The 22,868-nt window shown below is 40.2% G+C and overlaps 1 protein-coding gene across 14 annotated transcripts in view; it reads left to right on the top strand.

Annotated features, from left to right (window-relative positions):
- Window positions 1-7,974: 7,974 nt before the first annotated feature.
- LOC139354527 (proton-coupled zinc antiporter SLC30A2-like) overlaps window positions 7,975-22,868 on the top strand; it is a 407,471-nt gene continuing 392,577 nt past the window's right edge. For 2 of the 14 annotated variants that reach the window (XM_070998770.1, XM_070998769.1), the window contains exon 1: window positions 8,143-8,431. The gene's annotated coding sequence lies outside the window, so the exon portion shown is untranslated. Of the gene's footprint in view, window positions 8,432-8,471; window positions 8,506-17,585; window positions 17,731-17,800; window positions 22,784-22,868 lie in introns of those variants that run through there. The other 12 variants (XM_070998773.1, XM_070998772.1, XR_011605496.1 and 9 more) reach the window with 11 other exon arrangements.

The following is a 22,868-nucleotide window of genomic DNA, read 5'->3' as shown; positions in this document are numbered from 1 at the left end:
ATGGCCATTCTTCAAAATATTCTCTGCTTCTCCTTGGGATTCACATTCCACTAGAAGCATCATTTTGCCATCCCGCTCATTAAGCTTTCGCACAACGGAAAAACTTGAACCTTTTAATTGTAGTTTCTCTTCAATCAGAGTTTTGACAGCCAATTTCCAGTTTTTATCCATCTTCAGACCTTTTACAACAACATTTTTTTTCTTTTGTTTTTCTAGCAACATATTTATGGTTCGCTATCAGCTTCTCTATCTGAGGGAAGGCTTATAACCTCTTCTTTGAGCCGCGCATTGTCGTCGGTAAGCTGTTTGACCTGCAGAGAAATAGCCTCAATATCGCTTTTCAGTTCTTGTTTAAGGGAAGCTTCTATCCAGGACAGAAGAAGGATTTCCTGGCGCTGATGCAAAGCTACAGGAGGCATCCGAGTACAGCGTGAGCGGTCATTTATTGCTAAGTCCTGGATATATTTTTAGAATTGATCCGAAATATATAAAAAATAAATATTTACAGCGATCTTATGGGTTTTCAATATTTATTTGTTTAAAAGATAGAAGTTTTCCAGCGAAGTGGTGGACGCCAACTTGCCCAGTTCGGCATCTTGGCCAGCCATTTGACTTTGTGTACCGAAAAGCACGTTACAGTGTCCAAGGAATAAATATGTTAGAATTAGACAAACATCAAGTAATTACAATTAAAAACAAGGAAGAACGCTATAGTCGAGTACCTCGACTATCAGATACCCGTTACTCAAAGGGAAATGGAGATATGCAAGCAGCAAAGCGAAATTAAAATGCGCCACCTACCGGCGGTAGACAGATTTAAGCGTTATGGGCGTTAGAGTGGGCGTGGCAAGTTTATTTTTAGATTAATCGATAGGTATTGACGACACCAATACATTTCAGTTAAAATTTTTTATCTAGCATGCAAATTGTGGGCGTCACAGGTTTTCGCGGTTTGTGGGCGTTTAAGAGGGCGTGGCAAACTTTTTTTTAGGTCAATCGATAGGTATTGATGAGAACAATACATTTCAGTTAATATTTTTTGTCTAGCATCAAAACTGTAGGAGTTACAGTTTTGGGTGGTTTGTGGGCGTTAGAGTGGGCGTGGCAGTCTACTGAAACAAACTTGCGCTGCGTAAGAAGCTCAGGAATCTGTACGCCAAATTTTAATAGCCTAGCTCTCATAGTTTCCGAGATCTCAGCGTTCATCCGGACAGACAGACGGACAGACGGACAGACGGTCAGACGGACAGACGGACAGACGGACAGACGGACATGGCTAGATCGACTCGGCTAGTGATCCTGATCAAGAATATATATACTTTATGGGGTCGGAAACGCTTCCTTCTGCCTGTTACATACTTTCCGAAGAATCTAGTATACCCTTTTACTCTACGAGTAACGGGTATAATGAGATACTTACCATTTGCAAAAAAAAAACAAGGAAGAACGCTATAGTCGAGTACCTCGACTCAGCTAAATAGAGATATGCAAGCAGCAAAGCGAGATTAAAATGCGACACCTACCGGCGGTATTCAGATTTAAGCGTTATGGGCGTTAGAGTGGGCGTGGCAAATTTTTTTTTGGATCAATCGATAGGTATTGACGAGACCAATACATTCCAGTTGTGGGCGTTTAAGTGGGCGTGGCAAACCTTTTTTTAGGTCAATCGATAGGTATTGATGAGAACAATACATTTCAGTTAAAATTTTTGTTCTAGCATCAAAACTGTAGGAGCCACAGTTTTGGGCGGTTTGTGGGCGTTAGAGTGGGCGTGGCACTCTACTGAGACAAACTTGCGCTGCGTAAGAAGCTCAGGAATCTGCACGCCAAATCTCAGTAGCCTAGCTTTTATAGTTTCCGAGATCTCAGCGTTCATCCGGACGGACAGACAGACGCCAGACGGACATGGCTAGATCGACTCGGCTAGTGATAATGATCAAGAATGTATATACTTTATGGGGTCAGAAACGCTTCCTTCTGCCTGTTACATACTTTCCGACGAATCTAGTATACCCTTTTACTCTACGAGTAACGGGTATAAAAATATCTTTATTACCATACTATATACCATAAATACACAAAAAATACGAAAGTACAGTCATACTTTTTTTTCAAAGACTTTTCGATTTTACCTTTGATATGAAAAACATATCAAATTAATACGAGTTTATATTAAAACAAGGAAGAACGCTACAGTCGAGTACCTCGACTATCAGATACCCGTTACTCAAAGGGAAATGGAGATATGCAAGCAGCAAAGCGAAATTAAAATGCGCCACCTACCGGCGGTAGACAGATTTAAGCGTTATGGGCGTTAGAGTGGGCGTGGCAAAATTATTTTTGGATCAATCGATAGGTATTGACGACACCAATACATTTCAGTTAAAATTTTTTATCTAGCATGCAAATTGTGGGCGTCACAGGTTTTCGCGGTTTGTGGGCGTTTAAGTGGGCGTGGCAAACTTTTTTTTAGGTCAATCGATAGGTATTGATGAGAACAATACATTTCAGTTAAAATTTTCTATCTAGCATCAAAACTGTAGGAGTTACAGTTTTGGGCGGTTTGTGGGCGTTAGAGTGGGCGTGGCAGTCTACTGAAACAAACTTGAGCTGCGTAAGAAGCTCAGGAATCTGTACGCCAAATCTCAATAGCCTAGCTCTCATAGTTTCCGAGATCTCAGCGTTCATCCGGACGGACAGACAGACGGACAGACGGACAGACGGTCAGACGGACAGACGGACAGACGGACAGACGGACATGGCTAGATCGACTCGGCTAGTGATCCTGATCAAGAATATATATACTTTATGGGGTCGGAAACGCTTCCTTCTGCCTGTTACATACTTTCCGACGAATCTAGTATACCCTTTTACTCTACGAGTAACGGGTATAATGATGTAAAATCATATCAATTAGAAATGTTGATATGAATCCGTATCATATTGATATGAACTGTGAATGTGAAAATTGAGGAGACAATATCAAACGGGTATTGTTCCGTTTTTTTCTCTGTGTAGGCTTAAAAGTGGGCGCGGCAACATATTTATACCCGTTACTTTTAAAGTAAAAATGTATACTAGATTCCTCGGAAAGTATGTAACAGGCAGAAGGAAGCGTTTCCGACCCCATAAAGTATATACATTCTTGATCATTATCACTAGCCGAGTCGATCTAGCCATGTCCGTCTGGCGTCTGTCTGTCCGTCCGGATGAACGCTGAGATCTCGGAAACTATAAGAGCTAGGCTATTGGGATTTGGCATGCAGATTTCTGAGCTTCTTACGCAGCGCAAGTTTGCTTCAGCAGGGTGCCACGCCCACTCTAACACCCACAAGCCGCTCAAACCTGTGGCTCCTACAGTTTTGATGATAAAGTACAAATTTTAACTAAAATGAATTGTTCTCATCTATACCTATCGATTGACCCAAAGAAAAGTTTGCCTCGCCCACTTTAACGCCCACAAACCTCAAAAGTCGTAAATATGAACGCGGATGTTTCGGAAACTATCAAAGATATAAAATTGGGATTTCAGATTTAGATTTCCTAGTCTTGGTCGCAACTCAGGTTTGTTACGCGAATATGCCACCCAAGCCTTTGGCGCCCACAATTTGTATACTAGATAAAAAATGTTAATATAATGTAATGTATTAGTCTTGTCAATACCTATCGATTGGTCCAAAAAAAAATTTCCAAGCCTAATCTAACGCCCACAAGCCGCACAAGCCTGTTGCGCCCACAATTTTCATGCTAGAAAACAAATTTTAACTGAAATGTATTAGTCTCGTCAATACCTATAGATTGACGCCCATAACGCTAGAATCTGTGTACCGCCCACATAACCATAAATTCAAATCAGGGGTAGGTATAGCATTTCAGTTGCGCTTTGCTGCTTGCATATCTCCATTTCCCTTTTGTCCCTTTAGCTGAGTAACGGGTATCTGATAGTCAAGTAGACTATAGCGTTCTCCCTTGTTTTTTTTAAATAGTCGAAAATAATTTTATAAGTAAAACGCTAAATACATATTTAAAATGCGAACTCTCTCTGTCAAACCGTTTTTCGCGACGGTTTATACCCGTTACTCGTAGAGTAAAAGGTTATACTTGATTCGTCGGAAAGTACTTTACAGATAGAAGGAAGCTAGCCATGTCCGTCTGTCCGTGTGAACGCTGATATCTCGGAAACTTTAAGAGCTATAATGTGTGTTGGGACTTGGCTTCTTGGGCATCCTGTACAGCGCAAGTTTGTTTTTGAGCAGTTGGCCACGCCCACTTAAACGCACACAAGCGACTATAACACTATAACCCGTCTAGGGTTTGTTTATATCATCAATATCTATCTATATGCCAAAAATTATTGAAATCGGACAGTCATTAAAAAGTTATAACCAATTAATAATCAATATTTTGGAATTCAATCGAGATTTCTCACCACATGCAGCAAATAAGTCGATTTCACAAATTCGCAACCAAGCCGCTATGGGTGCTATAGGCTAGGTGTGTTTTTGTCAATCGATAGGTATTGATGAGAACAATACATTTCAGTTAATATTTTTTGTCTAGCATCAAAACTGTAGGAGTTACAGTTTTGGGTGGTTTGTGGGCGTTAGAGTGGGCGTGGCAGTCTACTGAAACAAACTTGCGCTGCGTAAGAAGCTCAGGAATCTGTACGCCAAATTTTAATAGCCTAGCTCTCATAGTTTCCGAGATCTCAGCGTTCATCCGGACAGACAGACGGACAGACGGACAGACGGTCAGACGGACAGACGGACAGACGGACAGACGGACATGGCTAGATCGACTCGGCTAGTGATCCTGATCAAGAATATATATACTTTATGGGGTCGGAAACGCTTCCTTCTGCCTGTTACATACTTTCCGAAGAATCTAGTATACCCTTTTACTCTACGAGTAACGGGTATAATGAGATACTTACCATTTGCAAAAAAAAAACAAGGAAGAACGCTATAGTCGAGTACCTCGACTCAGCTAAATAGAGATATGCAAGCAGCAAAGCGAGATTAAAATGCGACACCTACCGGCGGTATTCAGATTTAAGCGTTATGGGCGTTAGAGTGGGCGTGGCAAATTTTTTTTTGGATCAATCGATAGGTATTGACGAGACCAATACATTCCAGTTGTGGGCGTTTAAGTGGGCGTGGCAAACCTTTTTTTAGGTCAATCGATAGGTATTGATGAGAACAATACATTTCAGTTAAAATTTTTGTTCTAGCATCAAAACTGTAGGAGCCACAGTTTTGGGCGGTTTGTGGGCGTTAGAGTGGGCGTGGCACTCTACTGAGACAAACTTGCGCTGCGTAAGAAGCTCAGGAATCTGCACGCCAAATCTCAGTAGCCTAGCTTTTATAGTTTCCGAGATCTCAGCGTTCATCCGGACGGACAGACAGACGCCAGACGGACATGGCTAGATCGACTCGGCTAGTGATAATGATCAAGAATGTATATACTTTATGGGGTCAGAAACGCTTCCTTCTGCCTGTTACATACTTTCCGACGAATCTAGTATACCCTTTTACTCTACGAGTAACGGGTATAAAAATATCTTTATTACCATACTATATACCATAAATACACAAAAAATACGAAAGTACAGTCATACTTTTTTTTCAAAGACTTTTCGATTTTACCTTTGATATGAAAAACATATCAAATTAATACGAGTTTATATTAAAACAAGGAAGAACGCTACAGTCGAGTACCTCGACTATCAGATACCCGTTACTCAAAGGGAAATGGAGATATGCAAGCAGCAAAGCGAAATTAAAATGCGCCACCTACCGGCGGTAGACAGATTTAAGCGTTATGGGCGTTAGAGTGGGCGTGGCAAAATTATTTTTGGATCAATCGATAGGTATTGACGACACCAATACATTTCAGTTAAAATTTTTTATCTAGCATGCAAATTGTGGGCGTCACAGGTTTTCGCGGTTTGTGGGCGTTTAAGTGGGCGTGGCAAACTTTTTTTTAGGTCAATCGATAGGTATTGATGAGAACAATACATTTCAGTTAAAATTTTCTATCTAGCATCAAAACTGTAGGAGTTACAGTTTTGGGCGGTTTGTGGGCGTTAGAGTGGGCGTGGCAGTCTACTGAAACAAACTTGAGCTGCGTAAGAAGCTCAGGAATCTGTACGCCAAATCTCAATAGCCTAGCTCTCATAGTTTCCGAGATCTCAGCGTTCATCCGGACGGACAGACAGACGGACAGACGGACAGACGGTCAGACGGACAGACGGACAGACGGACAGACGGACATGGCTAGATCGACTCGGCTAGTGATCCTGATCAAGAATATATATACTTTATGGGGTCGGAAACGCTTCCTTCTGCCTGTTACATACTTTCCGACGAATCTAGTATACCCTTTTACTCTACGAGTAACGGGTATAATGATGTAAAATCATATCAATTAGAAATGTTGATATGAATCCGTATCATATTGATATGAACTGTGAATGTGAAAATTGAGGAGACAATATCAAACGGGTATTGTTCCGTTTTTTTCTCTGTGTAGGCTTAAAAGTGGGCGCGGCAACATATTTATACCCGTTACTTTTAAAGTAAAAATGTATACTAGATTCCTCGGAAAGTATGTAACAGGCAGAAGGAAGCGTTTCCGACCCCATAAAGTATATACATTCTTGATCATTATCACTAGCCGAGTCGATCTAGCCATGTCCGTCTGGCGTCTGTCTGTCCGTCCGGATGAACGCTGAGATCTCGGAAACTATAAGAGCTAGGCTATTGGGATTTGGCATGCAGATTTCTGAGCTTCTTACGCAGCGCAAGTTTGCTTCAGCAGGGTGCCACGCCCACTCTAACACCCACAAGCCGCTCAAACCTGTGGCTCCTACAGTTTTGATGATAAAGTACAAATTTTAACTAAAATGAATTGTTCTCATCTATACCTATCGATTGACCCAAAGAAAAGTTTGCCTCGCCCACTTTAACGCCCACAAACCTCAAAAGTCGTAAATATGAACGCGGATGTTTCGGAAACTATCAAAGATATAAAATTGGGATTTCAGATTTAGATTTCCTAGTCTTGGTCGCAACTCAGGTTTGTTACGCGAATATGCCACCCAAGCCTTTGGCGCCCACAATTTGTATACTAGATAAAAAATGTTAATATAATGTAATGTATTAGTCTTGTCAATACCTATCGATTGGTCCAAAAAAAAATTTCCAAGCCTAATCTAACGCCCACAAGCCGCACAAGCCTGTTGCGCCCACAATTTTCATGCTAGAAAACAAATTTTAACTGAAATGTATTAGTCTCGTCAATACCTATAGATTGACGCCCATAACGCTAGAATCTGTGTACCGCCCACATAACCATAAATTCAAATCAGGGGTAGGTATAGCATTTCAGTTGCGCTTTGCTGCTTGCATATCTCCATTTCCCTTTTGTCCCTTTAGCTGAGTAACGGGTATCTGATAGTCAAGTAGACTATAGCGTTCTCCCTTGTTTTTTTTAAATAGTCGAAAATAATTTTATAAGTAAAACGCTAAATACATATTTAAAATGCGAACTCTCTCTGTCAAACCGTTTTTCGCGACGGTTTATACCCGTTACTCGTAGAGTAAAAGGTTATACTTGATTCGTCGGAAAGTACTTTACAGATAGAAGGAAGCTAGCCATGTCCGTCTGTCCGTGTGAACGCTGATATCTCGGAAACTTTAAGAGCTATAATGTGTGTTGGGACTTGGCTTCTTGGGCATCCTGTACAGCGCAAGTTTGTTTTTGAGCAGTTGGCCACGCCCACTTAAACGCACACAAGCGACTATAACACTATAACCCGTCTAGGGTTTGTTTATATCATCAAGATCTATCTATATGCCAAAAATTATTGAAATCGGACAGTCATTAAAAAGTTATAACCAATTAATAATCAATATTTTGGAATTCAATCGAGATTTCTCACCACATGCAGCAAATAAGTCGATTTCACAAATTCGCAACCAAGCCGCTATGGGTGCTATAGGCTAGGTGTGTTTTTGAAAAAGCAGACTCCCCTTGAGCTGAGTAACTGGTATCTAATAGTCGAGGGCATCGACTATAGCGTTATCTCTTGTTTTTAGTAGTTTAGCTAGTACTGTAGGGGTATAAAAATGCTTCGATATGGGACTTATGAAAAGAATTGGAAAGAGTTCCCCGACCTCCGCTGGCCAGCAATGAGAGCGACATTCTCACACCTAAAGTTAAGACTCACTTGTTCTCTCTGATACGAGCCAAACCAGTGTCGACGTCGCCCTCGCCCCTTTTAGTTTAACTTTACGCGTCGTTGGCAGCGCCGTGGAAAACACAGTCCCTCGCGACCGAAGGTCGTAAACTAGCAGTGCGAGAGATCATTGTAACGTGTGGTAAAAGTCAATGTAAACTTCCGCACCACAAATATATACGAACCAGAACTGTAAATATAAATTGTGTCAAATTTTGCATTTGGAACACTTATTATCTTAATCTTGAAGTGCGCTTTGTCCACCTGTAATACATGTATTATAAAATTTAACTACATTTTTTGGGGGAAAAGGAATATTTACCTATCAAGTTAATTTTATTACACTGATTTATATCTCAAAGCTATTTTAATTTATTGTACTCTGTTGCCAAAAGTTTAAAACTTAAGGTACAGGGAGGAATCGGCCTTAGTTGCTGAGACTTTCGGCCGGACTAAATTGTAATTACATGTTTACTTAATAACTAGAAATTTACATATGAATGGGAAGAGAAGGAGATTAACAATTTAAACGAGTTGAAGTAGGTTAGCTGATTTGAGAAAGTTGAGGATTTGCTGAAGATTGTCATATGAAGGGTTAATTAAGAGATCAGATAGTTTTATATTTGAGTTACTAGGTCTATGTGTTTGAAATGCGGCGCAGTCGTTAAGGATATGTGAGATCGAGATGGCGTCTGTGGTGCAGAATCGGCATTGGCTGGGAGAATCGGTATTCGTGTGTCAGTTTTGTGTGTCCTAGTCGAAGCCTGATGATTTTATTAATTTCTTTCCTTGGCAAGCTGTAAAGTTGTGCGTTTTTGGCGTATTCGTTGATGCTTATCATCTCTGGGTTAATGGCTTGGTACCAAGGAGATGCTTTCAGTTGTAGGTTTGTATTATTATACCCGTTACTCGTAGAGTAAAAGGGTATACTAGATTCGTCGGAAAGTATGTAACAGGCAGAAGGAAGCGTTTCCGACCCCATAAAATATATATATTCTTGATCAGGATCACTAGCCGAGTCGATCTAGCCATGTCCGTCTGTCCGTCCGTCCGTCTGTCCGTCTGTCTGTCCGGATGAACGCTGAGATCTCGGAAACTATGAGAGCTAGGCTATTGAGATTTGGCGTACAGATTCCTGAGCTTCTTACGCAGCGCAAGTTTGTTTCAGTAGACTGCCACGCCCACTCTAACGCCCACAAACCGCCCAAAACTGTAACTCCTACAGTTTTGATGCTAGATAGAAAATTTTAGCTGAAATGTATTGTTCTCATCAATACCTATCGATTGACCTAAAAAAAAGTTTGCCACGCCCACTTAAACGCCCACAAACCGCAAAAACCTGTGACGCCCACAGTTTGCATGCTAGATAAAAAATTTTAACTGTATTTATTGGTGTCGTCAATACCTATCGATTGATCCAAAAATAAATTTGCCACGCCCACTCTAACGCCCATAACGCTTAAATCTGTCTACCGCCGGTAGGTGGCGCATTTTAATCTCGCTTTGCTGCTTGCATATCTCCATTTCCCTTTGAGTAACGGGTATCTGATAGTCGAGGTACTCGACTATAGCATTCTTCCTTGTTTTTATTTTAACTTCTTTGTGCACCAGCAGACTCTTCTTTTTTAAATTGATTTGTTTTCTGTTTGGCAACAAGCCCAGCTGCTTAACAGTAAGACCATGGCACATGCATTGCGGGTGAACTTTGAAAACTTCGGTCACTCTACAAAGAATAAGATTTTTCGACTAGTGAAACTCTTAGCCGATCTGAGTACTAGGCTTAACGGAATCAACGTTAACTTAACTTAAAGGTACAGGGAGGAATCGGCCTTAGTTGCTGAGACTTTCGGCCGGACTAAATTGTAATTACATGTTTACTTAATAACTAGAAATTTACATATGAATGGGAAGAGAAGGAGATTAACAATTTAAACGAGTTGAAGTAGGTTAGCTGATTTGAGAAAGTTGAGGATTTGCTGAAGATTGTCATATGAAGGGTTAATTAAGAGATCAGATAGTTTTATAATTGAGTTACTAGGTCTATGTGTTTGAAATGCGGCGCAGTCGTTAAGGATATGTGAGATCGAGATGGCGTCTGTGGTGCAGAATCGGCATTGGCTGTTTATTGGCTGGGAGAATCGGTATTCGTGTGTCAGTTTTGTGTGTCCTAGTCGAAGCCTGATGATTTTATTAATTTCTTTCCTTGGCAAGCTGTAAAGTTGTGCGTTTTTGGCGTATTCGTTGATGCTTATCATCTCTGGGTTAATGGCTTGGTACCAAGGAGATGCTTTCAGTTGTAGGTTTGTATTATTATACCCGTTACTCGTAGAGTAAAAGGGTATACTAGATTCGTCGGAAAGTATGTAACAGGCAGAAGGAAGCGTTTCCGACCCCATAAAGTATATATATTCTTGATCAGGATCACTAGCCGAGTCGATCTAGCCATGTCCGTCTGTCCGTCCGTCCGTCTGTCCGTCTGTCTGTCCGGATGAACGCTGAGATCTCGGAAACTATGAGAGCTAGGCTATTGAGATTTGGCGTACAGATTCCTGAGCTTCTTACGCAGCGCAAGTTTGTTTCAGTAGACTGCCACGCCCACTCTAACGCCCACAAACCGCCCAAAACTGTAACTCCTACAGTTTTGATGCTAGATAGAAAATTTTAGCTGAAATGTATTGTTCTCATCAATACCTATCGATTGACCTAAAAAAAAGTTTGCCACGCCCACTTAAACGCCCACAAACCGCAAAAACCTGTGACGCCCACAGTTTGCATGCTAGATAAAAAATTTTAACTGAATTTATTGGTGTCGTCAATACCTATCGATTGATCCAAAAATAAATTTGCCACGCCCACTCTAACGCCCATAACGCTTAAATCTGTCTACCGCCGGTAGGTGGCGCATTTTAATCTCGCTTTGCTGCTTGCATATCTCCATTTCCCTTTGAGTAACGGGTATCTGATAGTCGAGGTACTCGACTATAGCATTCTTCCTTGTTTTTATTTTAACTTCTTTGTGCACCAGCAGACTCTTCTTTTTTAAATTGATTTGTTTTCTGTTTGGCAACAAGCCCAGCTGCTTAACAGTAAGACCATGGCACATGCATTGCGGGTGAACTTTGAAAACTTCGGTCACTCTACAAAGAATAAGATTTTTCGACTAGTGAAACTCTTAGCCGATCTGAGTACTAGGCTTAACGGAATCAACGTTAACTTAACTTAAAGGTACAGGGAGGAATCGGCCTTAGTTGCTGAGACTTTCGGCCGGACTAAATTGTAATTACATGTTTACTTAATAACTAGAAATTTACATATGAATGGGAAGAGAAGGAGATTAACAATTTAAACGAGTTGAAGTAGGTTAGCTGATTTGAGAAAGTTGAGGATTTGCTGAAGATTGTCATATGAAGGGTTAATTAAGAGATCAGATAGTTTTATATTTGAGTTACTAGGTCTATGTGTTTGAAATGCGGCGCAGTCGTTAAGGATATGTGAGATCGAGATGGCGTCTGTGGTGCAGAATCGGCATTGGCTGTTTATTGGCTGGGAGAATCGGTATTCGTGTGTCAGTTTTGTGTGTCCTAGTCGAAGCCTGATGATTTTATTAATTTCTTTCCTTGGCAAGCTGTAAAGTTGTGCGTTTTTGGCGTATTCGTTGATGCTTATCATCTCTGGGTTAATGGCTTGGTACCAAGGAGATGCTTTCAGTTGTAGGTTTGTATTATTATACCCGTTACTCGTAGAGTAAAAGGGTATACTAGATTCGTCGGAAAGTATGTAACAGGCAGAAGGAAGCGTTTCCGACCCCATAAAGTATATATATTCTTGATCAGGATCACTAGCCGAGTCGATCTAGCCATGTCCGTCTGTCCGTCCGTCCGTCTGTCCGTCTGTCTGTCCGGATGAACGCTGAGATCTCGGAAACTATGAGAGCTAGGCTATTGAGATTTGGCGTACAGATTCCTGAGCTTCTTACGCAGCGCAAGTTTGTTTCAGTAGACTGCCACGCCCACTCTAACGCCCACAAACCGCCCAAAACTGTAACTCCTACAGTTTTGATGCTAGATAGAAAATTTTAGCTGAAATGTATTGTTCTCATCAATACCTATCGATTGACCTAAAAAAAAGTTTGCCACGCCCACTTAAACGCCCACAAACCGCAAAAACCTGTGACGCCCACAGTTTGCATGCTAGATAAAAAATTTTAACTGAATTTATTGGTGTCGTCAATACCTATCGATTGATCCAAAAATAAATTTGCCACGCCCACTCTAACGCCCATAACGCTTAAATCTGTCTACCGCCGGTAGGTGGCGCATTTTAATCTCGCTTTGCTGCTTGCATATCTCCATTTCCCTTTGAGTAACGGGTATCTGATAGTCGAGGTACTCGACTATAGCATTCTTCCTTGTTTTTAAGTATATTCGTTTTTAACAGTTTGTTAATGTCCGTGCGGTTTAGATTTGGGATGGAAATAGGGGATGATCTTGTTGCATCTTTCGCTGCTGCTTTTATAACCGTTACTCGTAGAGTCAACCCTATAAAGTATATATATTCTTGATCAGGATCATTAGCCGAGTCGATCTAGCCGTGCCCGTTTGTCCGCCTGAACGCTAAGATCTCGGAAACTTTAAAGGCTATAATGTTGGGACTTTGCATGCAGATTCTTGGGCTACCTGCGCAGCGCAAGTTCATTTCTGCAGGGTGCCACGTCCACTCTAACGCCCACATGAAAGCTCCAACTAATATACCACCTGCAATTGAAATAATACTTTTTGGAAGGTTTCATTCAGATAGCTAAAAACTAAGAGACTAGCTTGCGTAGAAGCGGACAGACGGACGGACAGACAGACATGGCTAGATCGACTCGTCTAGTGTTTCTGATCAAGAATATATGTACTTTATAGGATCTGGAAGGAGTACCGCTTCCTTCTGCCTGTTACATACTTTCCGACGAATCTAGTGTACCCTTTTACTCTACGAGCAACGTGCATAAAGTACATACTCGTATACTCTTGATCAGGATTACTAGCCTAGTATGTAACAGGTAGAAGAAGGCGTTTCCGACCCGTAAAGTATATATATTTTTGATCAGGATCACTAGCCGAGTCGATCTAGCCATGTCCGTCTATCCGTCTGTCCGTATGAACGCTGAGATCTTGGAAACTATGAAAGCTAGAGTGTTGGGACTTAACATGCAGGTGCTTGGGCTTCCTGTGCAGCGCAAGTTTGTCTCAGCCCACTCTAACGCCCACAAACGACTATAACACTAAAACCCGCCTAAAGTTTTTTCTTATTATCAATACCTATTTACATGCAAAAAATGCTTGAAATCGGACCGTCATTATAAAGTTATAAAGTTAATAATTAATATTCTGCAATTCAACTGAGATTGCACACCGCATGCATTATACACGCTGTTTTCACTAATATGCCACCAAGCCGCAAGGGCCGCTATGGCCTTTTTGGCGTTATAGGCTAGGTGGCGCTATAGAAGAAGAGATAGGTGGCAGTAGGTGGCATCTAATAGTCGATGCAATCGTCTATAGAGTGTGTTCCTATTTTACATTCGTTTCTTCGACATACGATATATTCGAGTGCCTCGTGCAAGGGAGATGAAGATTGCACACCACGTCACCACTCCACCGCGCACCTAACGTTGATTCCGTTAAGCCTAGTACTCAGATCGGCTAAGAGTTTCACTAGTCGAAAAATCTTATTCTTTGTAGAGTGACCGAAGTTTTCAAAGTTCACCCGCAATGCATGTGGCATGGTCTTACTGTTAAGCAGCTGGGCTTGTTGCCAAACAGAAAACAAATCAATTTAAAAAAGAAGAGTCTGCTGGTGCACAAAGAAGTTAAAATAAAAACAAGGAAGTACGCTATAGTCGAGTACCTCGACTATCAGATACCCGTTACTCAAAGGGAAATGGAGATATGCAAGCAGCAAAGCGAAATTAAAATGCGCCACCTACCGGCGGTAGACAGATTTAAGCGTTATGAGCGTTAGAGTGGGCGTGGCAAATTTATTTTTGGATCAATCGACACCAATACATTTCAGTTAAAATTTTTCATCTAGCATCCAAATTGTGGGCGTCACAAGTTTTCGCGGTTTGACGGCGTTAAAGTCGGCGTGGCAAACTTTTTTTTGGGTCAATCGATAGGTATTGATGAGAACAATACATTTCAGCTTAAATTTTTTATCTAGCATGAAAATTGTGGGCGTCACAGGTTTTCGCGGTTTGTGGGCGTTAAAGTGGGCGTGGCAAATTTTTTTTAGGTCAATCGATAGGTATTGATGAGAACAATACATTTCAGTTAAAATTTTCTAACTAGCATCAAAACTGTGGGAGCCACAGTTTTGGGCGGTTTGTGGGCGTTAGAGTGGGCGTGGCAGTCTACTGAAACAAACTTGCGCTGCGTAAGAAGCTCAGGAATCTGCACGCCAAATCTCAATAGCCTAGCTCTCATAGTTTCCGAGATCTCAGCGTTCATCCGGACAGACGGACAGACGGACAGACGGTCAGACGGACAGACGGACAGACGGACAGACGGACAGACGGACATGGCTAGATCGACTCGGCTAGTGATCCTGATCAAGAATATATATACTTTATGGGGTCGGAAACGCTTCCTTCTGCCTGTTACATACTTTCCGACGAATCTAGTATACCCTTTTACTCTACGAGTAACGGGTATAACAAGGAAGAACGCTATAGTCGAGTACCTCGACTATCAGATAGCCGTTACTCAGCTATATGGAGATATGCAAGCAGCAAAGCGAGATTAAAATGTGCCACCTACCGGCGGTATACAGATTTAAGCGTTATGGGCGTTAGAGTGGGCGTGGCAAATTTTTTTTTGGATCAATCGATAGGTATCGACGAGACCAATACATTTCAGTTAAAATTTTGTATCTAGCATGAAAATTGTGGGCGTCACAGGTTTTCGCGGTTTGTGGGCGTTAAAGTGGGCGTGGCCAACTTTTTTTTGGGTCAATCGATAGGTATTGATGAGAACAATACATTTCAGTTAAAATTTTTATTCTAGCATCAAAACTGTAGAAGCCACAGTTTTGGGCGGTTTGTGGGCGTTAGAGTGGGCGTGGCACTGTGCCGAAACAAACTTGCGCTGCGTAAGAAGCTCAGGAATCTGCACGCCAAATCTCAATGGCCTAGCTCCCATAGTTTCCGAGATCTCAGCGTTCATCCGGACGGACAGACAGACGGACAGACGGACAGACGGACATGGCTAGATCGACTCGGCTAGTGATCCTGATCAAGAATATATATACTTTGTGGGGTCGGAAACGCTTCCTTCTGCCTGTTACATACTTTCCGACGAATCTAGTATACCCTTTTACTCTACGAGTAACGGGTATAATAAATGAAATGTTCAACGAATGTTTTTTTTAATGTAAATTAGAGTTAGTTTAAGGCTTCTTTCTCATGCCACGGATGCTTCGCTATCTTTCCCGCGCCATCTGCGGCCCAGCTACGAGTCCCAATAGGCTGGCCAATAATGGCTGGTGATGGCTCCTCCAGCTGTCCCTTAGCGGCTGGTAGAGGTGGAGTCCTCAATGGAGAGCTCGTCGGAGATCGAACGATGTCCCATGTTCCTTCCCACTGGGATTCTTTAGTGGATCTCCTCCAGCGCTTCAACTATTCTGCGGATTTGGCCCGTTGTGGTATTGCTTCCTGTCGGTCAAGTCCCACAACAATGGGCAACAGCTTGGATTAGGCGTCCTTTTTCATCTGCACTGACCTCCTTTAGCCGTTTTTGGTGTTTTTCTTCCATTTTTAATTTTTAAATTCCCCACCGCTTCTGCACGAACACCGCCAAAGATTAAATTTCTTGTTCTTTGGGCCGCGGATAACGGCTTTCATCGAAAATTCCATTTATTTTCCGTCTGAGGCAAATCAAACGGCATGTTTTCTGTTTTCGTCCCTCTATTTACAAACTTAATTGTAAAGGATCCTGGCCAGAACAAGTTACATCCCCGCACGTTATTTTAGAGTCCTGAAAATTCTAGACGATGTTAATCAGCTCAATATAAGAAATTAAAAAACTAGCAGGTTTGGCTAGAAAACAGCTATAAATTGCCAAATTTGGTACACCCGTAAATTGTAAACTACTAAAGCTACATACTTGTGCTATATGTCGTTAGAAAGGTATTTTGAAATACGTTGAACTTCTTTCTAACATAATTTGTCTAAATACCACCGTTTAAGAATTATTGGCAAAAGGTTTTCTTAATTAGATTCTTGTATTTTTTTTGTGATTTCTCAAAAACCGCTCTAACGACTTCAAATAATATGTTTAGGTGTATAGCCCTTGAGATTCATCATCTTTTGGCATACATTGTTGTAAAAAGTCTTCAAAGTTATTAGTTAACAAAAATGGCATTGGTTCTATATTTAGTACACCCTTAACTTGTAAACAAATAAAGCTACTGGCAAAAACTATATATCGTAAAAAGGAATTTCGAAATACTTTGTACGCCTTTCAAAACGACTTTTATTCCTTGTCTGTAGTAGACCGTATAATACATTTTCGTCACAAACGTTGATATCAGAAATTTGGTTTGCTGAAGGTGCGATGTTCACTAGATTTTTATCTCGTTAAGAGGCGATTTGGTTTGATATTAAGATTACTAAAAAAGATATGCGTGCTTCTGTGTGAGTATAAATGCATTTTAAGCTGACGGCGGAAGTAAGATTCGTTTAAGTACAAATTCTTTAAAATACCAACTAATACCCCTTTTCTAAAATATATTTTATTTGCAAATCTTAAGAAATAAGATTTAATATATTTTCTTTATACGGAAAAACTTATTTAAAATTACCAACCAATTTTATTATTCTCAAATTGAAATTGCACACCTATGTTTAAACTAATACAGTTGTTAATGCAAATACTTTCACGGCTTTTCCTCACACCCGTCTCCAACATTCAAGTAGAACTCTGATAAATGCAATAATATTACAATCTAATTTTTTTATTCTTATATTGAAATTGCATTCCTATGTTTAAGCAAATACATATAAAGGTTTAAACAGGTAGATTCACGGCTTTACCTCACACCTTTCTGCTACATTATCTTAACTAATATATAGGCACCCCTAAAATGAACAAAATATATAAAATAACAGAAATTCGGAAATAAAGTGAAGACGCTTGCTAAGTACAAATTGGTACAATAGGCGGCGCCAAGCTGCGATAAAACTACTCTTGTTTTTTTACACTTTCTCTGTTATAAAATTTGCTAAGTTGTTTTAAACAGTGCTGTTCATAATCTTAAGGCTTACCAGCAAGTAACCGTATAATTTTTTGTTTTTTAAATTCAGCCTACAAGTCCCACAATTTTGTAATATTCTGCTTTGCCTATTTTTGTTCGTCATGGCCTCCAATTCTTGCTGTCTCGCTCTCTAGCATATGGGGATAACCAAGCCGTTAAGTGTGACCGTCTAGGAAAACACCACAAGACTAAAGGTATTTCTTTGTTAAACCATTTTACAAAATTGGTAATGGTTGCTTTTTATTCTAATAAATGTATTTACAGGAAAATGTGCAAATAAATCTAGTCCAGGTTAAAGACTAATGAAAACATGAATACTGAAAACAAGATATCCGTGCTTGTGTATATATGCATTTGTAGCTGACGGGGGAAATGAGATTCCTTTAAATAAAAATTCTTTATAATACCCACTGACATCCTTTTGCAGAAAAATATTTCATCTGCAAATCTTTAACAAACTTAACACATTTTTTTGAGAGGGCAAAATAATATCAAATTATAATCAAATGCCAATTACAAACTAATTTTGATCAAACACAAATACATTTTTAAACAAATTGATTCACAACTTTCCTCACACCTTTTCGCTACATTACTAAAACTTATCTAATTTATCTTTTAGCTAGCACCATTGGAAAAATCCAAATCGCTTATAGTAAAGTTTTTCACAAATTGTTAAATTTTGAAATTAGATAATAAGAGATCAATAAAGTATTTGCATTATGCAATAGAATCTTGAGGAAACCACAAAAAACGCTCAAAAACCTCTACCTCTGGCGTGGGAATGAGGAATTTGTTAAATATAGTTTAATAAGTCGTTTATCAAATCGTTGATAAAGTACATAGCCTAGGAACAGGTTTTAATACATAAATACCCCGCTATACTAAAAATGATTAAATACGAATATAATAGTAGGTCCAAGCCTTCTCCGCCTGTTGAAAGGTGTAGCTTTCGAGCACCATGTTGGATTGGCAAAGATGCTATTTTGCAGATTGGGCGTCGCAAACCTCCTTTAGGCGTTTGAATATCGATCGCATCTAAAGCGTGTGCATGTAATCCCGCCGTCACAGGTCTTATTGGCGTCTTTTTGTGTACACGATGCGTTGAAATAGTGTACGATACTATAGCTTGCTGCCATGCATAGTTGGTTTAGGGAATGTCTAAAGGGACGAACCGGTGAGGAGATAACCAGGGTATCTCTCTGCTTGCGAAAATCGTGGAATTTCGATTTTATTAGTTCTCTGGAGATCTAATTCGATTCGATGCAATTCCATGATTAGGTTAGATGTTACTGTGTCGTCCCATCCAAGTCCTTGCAGCCAGAGTTGTTGAGGGAAGATTTTGCAGCGAAAAACCACTGGGCTGAGCAAGCCGAGTAAGTCGCAAAGACGGGCTAGGACTGAAATTACTCGAGGGACAGGTCTCTCGATGTTCCAGCTGACGCGTCGAATAGCTACTACACGTAACTTCGTTGTTGAGAAAAAAGTAGTGTGGCTGGGAGATATTAACATGATCTGTAATCTGTAAACGAGAGATATTCGCTCATGAACTGCCTTTCAGCAAAGGTTTGCGCTCAGACGCTTTTCTTGTGCGATATCTGGCAGTCTCCATTGAAGTGCCATGAGTTTCTGGATGGTGTTTGAATGGTAGGCATACCTGAACGCATCCGGAACTAAGGACTGTTACCTGAGGTGTGAAGTGTTTTTCGCAGGCTTCTTCTTCCTCTGTGAGAGCCGGCTGATCTGTGCTCAGATCTTCTTCAAGTTGACGTTGAGATCTCAAATACTTTCCCCCTTGCATATAAATGCATGAGCCTTTATACTTCTGGCCTCGTCGATTCTGCCGCTAATCAGCCATCCAAGTGAAGAATTTTGCAAATAGGGTAGATTTGGACCGACAGATATTTTACCTTCTCCGAAGAGCTTAAACAATTCCAGGGTACTGATTAAAATGTCGATCTTGCTTGGTTTGTAGAATTAAGGGTTGGATTCCGACCTGAAGCTTCCATCAGTTGGTTTTAACAATGCTCTTCGACTGGCTTTGAGTGATGAACTTCGTTATGACAAATTTGAGCAACCACTCTCCGTGTCCTACTCTTGACTTTATTGTGGTGACTGAGAGCTGCATTCCCGGCATACGTGGCATTTAAATTTGAAGCTGTACTTGCCCGCCATGTGCACCTTGCTAAGGCAATTTAGGCACAAAAGTTGAACCGCTTATTGACGCTGAACTCTGCAAATGAGGGGCATTTTCCCGATGGTGTGATCCGTTGATTTGCACTTGAGACCGCTGTTCTGGGCCGCGACAAATGCCTTACGTAAGTTGCCATGGCGATTTTTCCTGATGCCTTTCTGACAGCCGCTCCGAAATGGTGCACGGCGCGATGACGTCCAGGAATTCGCAGTATCGGCTAAACGTCTTGTAAAAGTTGTTAAGGCAACATAGTCTAGATATCAATTGTAGGCTTGCCGAGCATATGAATTCACCTTTAAGAGAACATTGTGAACTATAATTTCATTAAGTAAACCAGTTTCTAAGTAGAGTGATAGCAATTACTCGCGCAGTGCAGAAATAGTGTCCAAGATATCACACAATGAATTGAACTTGTACGTTTATACAGACCCTGTGCCCTGTCAAGGTCGCCGAAATGTACGTTGCCTAGCGAATCTAGAGTGAAAGCAATCGCGTACGTAACAAAGTATGCTGGTTTATTTAAAGTCGTTTACTGATCGGGAAGCCCTTAACTTTATACAGACGGTTAAGGTCTCCACATTCTACAAAATGATAGATAAATTTTGCGAATTGGTAATGTTTACAAGAATGTTGATCAACTACATGTCTTAGGAATAGATTTGAATACAGAAATACTTCATACAATATAAATGATTCAATTAAATTCAATTCTATATTTGTTCTCTTCCCAATAAACTTAATAACAATTTAATTTATCCAATTTCGATTGGGTATATGCAAAATTTTAATTGCTGAAAAAGAACTGATGGGACGCGAGAAGGTCGATATTTTCCACTTTTAAAACAATCATCATAACGTTTATTATCCATTTTCAATTTTAAAGCTGAGTAGCGGGTATCTTTCAGATATATATGGCATAAATATCGTTCTTCCTTGTTTTGTATAGTGAGTTCTGATGAGCCGATTTCGGTCATCATAAACACATTTTACTGGAAACAGAACGCTCGTCCACTTTTCTATATACCACATAGCTAATATTGATGCAAGCGTCCGACAAAATTGAACAAAGTTGATAAAATTAGTTAATTATTCAAATATCTCAAAAAAGCGAAAATACATACTTTAAAGGAATACAATATAACGGATATAAGAACTAAAATTGATCAAAAATTGATCATAAATTTACAATCTTAGAATAAATCATTTTACTTTAAAACAGTTAATTAGAAACTATTGTGAGTGGAGACATAGTTATACCAGTTACCCGTACAATAAAATGGTGTACTCAAGACTCTTCCGAAAGTATGTAACAGGAAGAAGAAAGCGTTTTCGAACATTTTATGTGTATATACTCTTGATCAAGATCAATAACCGATTCGATTGGCTAAGTTCACGTGTCCGTCTGTTTGTCTGTCCGTATAAGCGCTGAGATCTCAAAATCTATTAGAGCTAGAAGGTTGGGATTAAACATTTTACATATATTATCAATTTTCCAATTTTAAAGCTGAAAAACGGCTAACTGATAGTCGAGGCACTCGACTATAGTGGTCTCTCTTGTTCTCGATCATATTCTCTTCCTCTCAGGTGTTTAACATTTTATAATATTTCAGAATAACGAATTTAATTTGGTATAGGTAGGACCGGAATGTTAATGTCAAAACAATACAAAAACCGTTTTATTTCGTTATCGATAAGACATGCGCGCGAATTCATTAATATTTAACATTATCTTAATATTTTTGTGACTATTTTAGATTCGTCGGAAAGTATGTAACAGGCAGAAGGAAGCGTTCCCGACCCCATAAAGTATATATATTCTTGATCAGGATTACTAGCCGAGTCGATATAGCCATGTCCGTCTGTCCGTCTGCCCGTATGAACGCTGAGATCTTGGAAACTATAAGAGCTATAATACTGGGGTTAAGCATGCAGATTCCTGAGATTCCTGCGCAGTGCAAGTTTATTTCGTTATCGATAAGACATGCGCGCGAATTCATTAATATTTAACATTATCTTAATATTTTTGTGACTATTTTAGATTCGTCGGAAAGTATGTAACAGGCAGAAGGAAGCGTTCCCGACCCCATAAAGTATATATATTCTTGATCAGGATTACTAGCCGAGTCGATATAGCCATGTCCGTCTGTCCGTCTGCCCGTATGAACGCTGAGATCTTGGAAACTATAAGAGCTACAATACTGGGGTTAAGCATGCAGATTCCTGAGATTCCTGCGCAGTGCAAGTTTATTTCGTTATCGATAAGACATGCGCGCGAATTCATTAATATTTAACATTATCTTAATATTTTTGTGACTATTTTAGATTCGTCGGAAAGTATGTAACAGGCAGAAGGAAGCGTTCCCGACCCCATAAAGTATATATATTCTTGATCAGGATTACTAGCCGAGTCGATATAGCCATGTCCGTCTGTCCGTCTGCCCGTATGGACGCTGAGATCTCGGAAACTATAAGAGCTACAATACTGGGGTTAAGCATGCAGATTCCTGAGATTCCTGCGCAGTGCAAGTTTATTTCAGCAATGTGCCACGCCCTTTCTAACGCCCACAAACCGCCCAAGCCTGTGGCGCCCACAATTTTTATGCTAGATAAAAAATTTTAACTGAAATGTATTAGTCTCGTCAATACCTATCGATTGACCAAAAAAGTTTGCCACGACCACTCTAACGCGCATAACGCTTAAATCTGTCTACCGCCTACATAACCATATATTGAGATCACGGGTAGGTGGCGGATTTCAATCTCGCGTTGCTGCTTGCATATCTCCATTTCCCTTTGGTCCCTGAGTTGAGTAACTGGTATCTGATAGTTCTTTCTTGTTTTTACTTATGCTGTCCAAAACGCTTTATTTTACTTTTTAAAATGTTTTGACCCTATATTGACACCTAAAACGTCGAATTTTAAGGCAACATTTTGTCTGTGTAATCTGTCCGTCCGTGTTGAAATTTAAGATTTTGATTCCGTACAGTGCAGTTTTAAGGCTAGGAAAAAATGTAACTTAAATGTTTTGTTGTCGTCAATACCTATGGATTGTTTTTCAGATGAGCTAAAAAATACCAGATTTAACGAGTGAATTTCGATGAACGCCGTTAGCCGAAAGAAAGAATAAGAAGCCCAAAG

This window comes from Drosophila suzukii (genome assembly GCF_043229965.1).
Source record: "Drosophila suzukii chromosome 2 unlocalized genomic scaffold, CBGP_Dsuzu_IsoJpt1.0 scf_2c, whole genome shotgun sequence".
Taxonomy (NCBI): Eukaryota; Metazoa; Arthropoda; class Insecta; order Diptera; family Drosophilidae; genus Drosophila; species Drosophila suzukii.
Note: the sequence above shows the minus strand (reverse complement) of the source record. Positions and strands in the feature narration are given on the sequence as shown.